Here is a 7,500-nt window from a genome sequence, read left to right as displayed (position 1 = left end):
ACACACTGTGTCCTGTCTAAGAGATAGTTTTTGGAGAGACGAAGGAGGAGTAATATCTGTAGCAGTCTAGCATAGGACACCGTATAAATGCTTTTGCTAGATCCAGGAATGTGGAGGAGAATAGTTTACCTTCTTCCCTAAAATGATTTACTGTAATGTAGAAGGAGAGGAGAGCTTTAATGGTACTGTGTAAAGGGAGAAAGCTATGCTGGGTGTGAGAGAGTAGGTTGTTATGTAGGAGATATTTTAGCAGTTGGGAATGTAGAGCTTTTTCTAGGATTTTTGACAATGCAGAGAGTTTGGTAATTGGTCGCTAGGTAGAGAATTCCTATTATTCTCCTCCTTTATGTAGTGGGATAATATATTGTTTTTTTTTGTTATTCATAGTTTAGGTACATATATATTCTAATATGAGCCTGTTGATTACTGTCTATATGAGGTAGGCTATGGCATCTGTGACAGATTTTAAATATTCAGCAGGAAGATGATTGGCAGCTAATGTTGCAGGTTTCAGTTGTGATCGCAGTTTTTTAATTATTTTAGTTGGGGCTGGTTGAAAAGAAAATGTTAAAGTATTATTCTGAATGAACTGAAGGGTATCTAATGGGTTGCCTGCTAGATTCTTTAGTACTGTACATTTTACCGGGATGATGGATAAAAATATGATCCACTGCTTTACTTTTCATAAACAGAGTTATTCATACATTCATAGATTGTTACCAGGTTAACAACCTGGTGTAGGAGGGTGGTGGTTCTAAGCCTAGCCAGGTTTTCCCAAAAGTATAATGATGTCCTGTATCTGAAAATGACACGAGAGCCAGACATTTATAAGCTACCTCTGTCCATAATGGACATGGGTGTCAATCCAGGTATAAATTTCCTATTCCTCATCCACTGGTCAAGGTTGCTCTTCAACTGGGTAAAAGACGAACTCAGCTTCACATGGATGTGAAGCCTTTTCCATAGAAGGGGCAGTCTCTGGGACATATATCTGCCTCTTCAGCATGTTCTGTTTAAGTCACAGAGAAAATTCTGGTCCCTACACCTTGTATTTCTGGTACTCTTTGACTTATGAATATGTAGGAGATTCATAAGTGTGGGGTCAGCAGATGGCCTGTAAGCCAGGCATAGATCACCGCTCAGCAATCTATAGGAGAGCGACTAGAGGGAAAGGGCTTTAAGGCACTCTGAATAAGGTAAATTTGTTATGCCTTGTATTATTTTTGTAAGGAACCTCTGAGGTTGTTCTAGTTGCTACATATGCCTGGTCAGGTACATACCAAACAGAGCATTGCACTCTATGATAGGTCTGATAAGGATGGAATACAGTGGGAGAATGACCTCTTTGGACCTAGATGCCATACCTTAACTTATAAGTTGTGCAACATGAAAAGACTTCTTCACCACTGTGGCCATGTGGTGGCCGAAGGTAAGGCTACTGTCTGTTTGCAGATCTCTGACCACTAGATTGACTCTTACGGGCATATTATTAACATAGTAATTAGCTGGGATGATTGACTTCCCAAATGGTACAATTATGCATTTCTTAGGATTGAGTTTAAGACCATTGGTTTGGCACCATTTGTTAGTCAGAGATAGACCTTCTTGAAGAATGCTAGTGTCTCCAGGGGAGTTGATGATAATCCCCAGCTTGCAATCCTCTGCAAACTTTGTCAGCCATAAACCTTCAGCATTTGCTTCCATTTCAGAGAAATAGATGCCAAAAAGAAGTGGGCCCAGTACGGAGCCCTGGAGGACTCCTCTAGTGACTGGCCTCTTGCTGGAAGTGGCCCTGTTTTGACCTCCTGGGTCCTATCAGTGAGCCAGTTGGCTATCCGGTGGGTGACAAAAGGGTTTATGCCTAAATTAGTGAATTTCTCTATAATGCCTGAGTGTGGTATTGTATCAGAAGCCTCAGCCAGGTCAAGATAAGCTGTGTACACAGTCTTGCCTACATCCAGTGCTTTGATGACTCTCTCAAAAAAGTCCACCAGATTTAATAGGCATGACCTTCCTTTAACAAAACCAAACTGTGATGGCTCCAGAGTTTGCAGGTTACCTATGTCCTTATTTATCATGTCCGTGATGATTCTTTCCATAGCCTTACATTTGAAGCTGGTAAGACTTTTGGGCCTGTAGTTACCTGGATCAATGGCTGGACCTCCTTTTTGTAGAAGAATGACTGTAGCCATCTTCCATTCCTTAGGCTCAAAACCTGGCAGGGCTCCAGTTGAAAAGTGATTCAAGTGGACCTGAGAACTCATGTTTCCTGGGATTGTTATCAGGGTCCATCGATGCAGTGTTTTTGACCTTGGAAAGTGCATTGATGATCTGTTCCCTAATAATGGTTGCGGGCATTATCTTCTTCTTCTTTTGGCATTTCCCGGTTATGGATCGCCTGTCTGCTCATGAATGGCAGTGGGGTTTTATGGTGTCGAGTTGCCAGCCTGGTGCCCAACCTTCCACAGAAGGCACACACATGCATGGACTCACGCCTAGGGCCAATTTAGAGTGTCCAATCCACCTACAGCATGTCTTTGGGATGTGGGAGGAAACCGGAGCACCCGGAGGAAACCCACGTGACCACAGGGAGGACATGCAGACTCCGCACAGAAGGCACCCCAGCCGAGGATCAAACCAGAGAACCTCTTGCTGTGAGGTGGCAACGCTATCTGCTGCACCACCGTGGCCACCTAATGGTTGGGGGGATTATAGTATGCAGTATTTCCTTTGGGCTATGAGGAAAGGAGTGGGGGGTGTTTGAGCTGAACCTGTCAGCCAAAAGGTTGCCAATGGCCTCTAGTTCGATGTGGTTGATGCCATTTACAATACGTTCTGCACATTGTTGTGCATTTCTCCTGAGGTTATGGACATAGCTGTACAAAGCTTTGTGGTTGTCCTTTGCCTGAGAAGCTATTTTTTTCTTCAAACTTAGCCTTTGAAGTATTAATTAACCCTCTTAGCTCCCTGTTTAGATTGGTCAGGGAGCTTTTAGTATGTAAGGCTTTGTTCTTCCTACGTTTGGCCAAGATTTATTTTCTTTTGTTGTATAACCAGTTGATATTGTGATTCCACCACGGTTGAATCTGTCTTATTCTTAAAACGAGTAGGCACAGCTCATTTTATACAACTATCAATATAGCTGTACAGAGATTTTGCAAGTAGCTCAGCATGTGCTATGGTGTTTACTGGGTTTTGGGGTGCTTAGAGTTTAGCCAAGGTGTTGTTTAGTAGATAGAGGGTGGCCTTGGAATATTTTCTAAAGGTTTTTGGTTTTGCTGGATCCCCGGATTTAATTTTTATTTCAAGTAATACTACTTTATGGTCAGATCTGATAAGTGAAGACATTACATTGGGTGAAGAATATTGCCCCCCCCATGTTCTTTAGTACAAGGTCAAGGATGTTTGTACTCCTTGTAGGAGAATGGACCAACTGTTCCAGGGTGTTGGTATTAACAAAGTTTAGGAATTGCTGGGCTTATGCATTAGAGGTGATGTAGTATTCCCAGTCTATAGAGGGGTAGTTGAGATCCCCCATGAATATTGCATTGGGTTGAATGGTTAGGGATGCTAGTACATTGAGACAGGCAGTATGGGTTTCCTGGGACACGGAAGGAGACCTATAGTTTGCAAGGATATGATGAGTTGCACATGTATGGGTTCCAGTAGGACACACACTTTAACTAGTCTTAATATGAGGTTGGTTTTAATATAGACTGAGACTACTCCACATTTCCTGTACAACAGCTGGTCTAAAGGTGAAGGCATTATAACCTTGCATTGCTGGTTTGCTCTCCGTGACTTTAAAACTATACTTCTTCACATTTTGCACATTAGAATTATATAGACTATGGCAATGAATGACTTGTAAGTAGATAAAAATGTGGTAAACGGTATAATTTATGCATGTTATAATCTCTAAAATTATGCAGAATGACCACTTGGACTGTAGATAACAGGTGATGATATGCACATTGACATTCAGCAAGTTAATTTTTATACAGAATGAATAGTTAATAATAAGCCATGTTTAACTAAGAAACGAATATTATTTTTTTTTATTTTTATGATGAAGCTCAAGAATTATTTAAGGTTCAAAGCTACGTGGGCAGAAAAATATTTAAGATGCATAGAAACACACATAGACAATAGTATCATAAAGTTAACTCAGATTAGTACAGTTCACTATTTTTTGCATATTACCACATTGCTTACATTTCTGTCTGCAGTTCCATTGTCTGTAATTTAATATAGTCTCTTGACAAAAATAACACAGTTTAATTTTCTGTATGTTGAACTGTAGGATTTGCTTGATATTATTGAAGTCAGACTTCTTGAACCTTAACAATCAGAGTGTACTGCCATTCCAGTCCAGAGTGTCATTAAATAATACAAAAACACATTTTCCAATATAATAATGTGAGTTATCAAAGGTCATATGCATGTGATTTCAGCCCGCCTACAAAAACATTTGTATTAGATTAACTGTGTGCTGTACTACAACTGATAACCAGACAACATTATAATTGTCAGTGGTAGATGGTATGAGATAAAATTAACATCAATAAAACCAAGTTGACTCAGGATGATAAAATGTAATACAGGCAGAATTTCTCTCTCTTGTCTACTAAATACTGTCAGTTATTATAAATATATTCAAATTCTCATCTCAGTATATATGTCATAGTGTACATGTTTATTATTGTTACATCGTATTGTGCTGTATATCGTATAGTACTATATTATCCACTACATGGGATAAGCTTAGTACTTTTCTAGAGGACACAAAAAAGCTCAATATAATGCAATTGTTGCATAAGTAACCACAACACAGATCTATGAATGTACCATTGCTTGAAACCCAGTATGTTATTTATCTAAGTAAGTAATTGTACTGCTGAGAAAACCTCTAAAACAGTGAAATGTCACTCCTATCACACTGGAAGTGACAAGTAAACTGTCACTCCTTTCACACTGGAAGTGACATCACTCTGAGCATACACTTCTCTAATGCTGGAGGAAGAAAGATTTTCTCTATCCAATATTTCTTTTACTTAGTGAACAACGTGCCCCTGACTGGCTTCTTGAACATTTCAACTGCATACAGATGATGTTGTAAAGGAGTCCCAGACAGCTGCTAGTCATACTAGAGGAGCTCCTAGCAGTTATGCACCACAATGTGGATACATTCATCCACTTCCCAGAGACATACAAAGAGCGTCAGGCTGCCATGGAACAGTTGCATGCCATTGTTAACTTCCTCTGTGTCCTTGGTAGAATTGGCTGTACTCGTGTGATAATAAAAATAAGCTCCTTTTAATATAATTACATCAACAGAAAGGTGGTGACTGGCCATAACTTTTCAGGTAATGTGCTCCACAGATGGCCTCATTCTTAATTTGATGGTCACACAACTGAGTAGTATGTATGATGCTGCCATATGGCAAAAAAATGACCTACAAGTCTGCTTTCCAAGAGGGTGACATCCCTGTTGGTCAACTAATTGGTAAGTGCATCAGCAATATGGTTATGTAAAGCAATGGGTTTAATTGTTTGTACACTTATACCAACAGATGACTGTAGTTATCCACTGGAATCCTGGCTTATGACACTCTTCAAAGTCCTATCTATACCTGGTGAGGATGGTTTAACAGAGCACACACAGTGGCATGAAACACCCTCAAGTGGGTGTTTAGTTTGCTGAAATCACAATTCAGATGCCTTCACACATCTGGAGGTGCACTGCAGTACATACCAAAAAGGCTGTGCAAATGTTCAATGGGTGTGCCATGTTGTACAATATAATTACATCTATACATGGTGGCCTGCCAGCACTAAGTGTAAGTGATCTACCCTAAGAACCCCAGATTCTGATATGAAGCTATCAGAGCATTCACAGGAAGGACAAGACACAAGAGTGAGAAAATCCGGGTGATGGTGGCAAAGACTGACGTGATATATGCTAAGCACTTTCATCCTACACCAATATACTTCTTCAGAGCTCTGAAGAAGTCCACTGGTGTAGAATGAAAATGCTTAGCTGAGGTGTTTCGCAATAAAGTCTTCCACACGTTGAGGTTTTTCCACCTCTAGTGGTTTTGTTTTCACATATGTAATCTCACATCATGTTATAGCATAGGTAACTTGTACTATAAAGTACAGATGAATGGAATGTGTGAATGATAAATGCATATGCAGGGTGTGGTGCAATATATGCAGTGGCAGTAACCAGAATAATGTGCCAGAAGTAACACAGGTATATAATCTGATGTATTCCTGAGCAAGCAACACTGGTATACAATACTGAACTAGAGTAAAAGCAATAATACATGGCTTACCTAACAGACGTTATGTTGCAGGAATAAGCAAGTGCTGGTGTAACACAATTGCAAACATGTATGTTAAATAGATGCAGCTGTAAAAAATGTGGCATCCATAATGACTTCAACATAGAACAACTCAATGAACATATGAACAGATTACATTACTGCACAATAGTTGTGCATTTTGTCATATCCGCGGTAGTGGTGCTGCGGTAGCATTGTCACCTCACAGCAAGATGTTGCGTTCAATTCTCAGCTAGAGCATATTCTGTGTGGAGGCATGCGTGAATGGGCATGTCTTTGTTGAAGGTTGTGCATCTGAGCTGGTAACTCGGCATGTAAAAATCCACTACCAAACATTAGCAGACAGGAGTTCCACTGTGGCGACCCCTAACCGGGATAAGCCGAAAGACACATCAGTTGTACATTTTGTCATGGAGTTCATACAACAATATAAACCCTATGTCATCAGACATTTCAAATACCACTAACAAGCACAATACATTGTGGTCAGCAATTCAGTTATAGTTTTTACATGGTCGGGGTAACAGCACATGACACTGGGGTTACTGTCACAGTAACACTAATGTAGAAAGGGCACCCATACTGATGGCAAATCCTGCAGTCCTGACTGGCCCTGCCATGTGAGGAAACCATAGACCCATGGCACTGTACTACTGATTTAGTGGTGTTACCATATGGATGTCTGGACACATTATGGGTCCACTCAGTGGCACATATGGTATGACAGAAAATTCCAGGTGAGGTCTGATCATGGTGACCCACAACACATGTATCCACATGCTATAGCCCAGAGAGGGATGTACAAGGGTCATGTGTGAGAAATGTGAAAGATGGTCTTCCTCTCCAAGCTGGTGGGATACTGATCATATGGGTCAGGGCACATATAACTTGATTTGTATTTTTGTACTAATCAAGTACTGCTGTGACACAGTTTTCAACAGATGCCACACTATCTCTCTATGCAGCCAGTGATGCCATGACCTCTCCATGTCTGCTCTCCTGAGTCTCATTTAACACATATGGATCTGGTCAGTAGCATGAATATGCGCATGTAGTTCATTGCTATGATGGTGCTGAGAATGATCATGTGCCTGTAAATAGTAGGCATGCACCTTCAAACACACATCTACATATCTTGGCCACTTGTATAGGC

The sequence above is a fragment of the Protopterus annectens genome, chromosome 6.part1 (assembly GCF_019279795.1).
Source record: "Protopterus annectens isolate FY-2018-M chromosome 6.part1, PAN1.0, whole genome shotgun sequence".
Classification (NCBI taxonomy): domain Eukaryota; kingdom Metazoa; phylum Chordata; order Ceratodontiformes; family Protopteridae; genus Protopterus; species Protopterus annectens.
Note: the sequence above shows the minus strand (reverse complement) of the source record.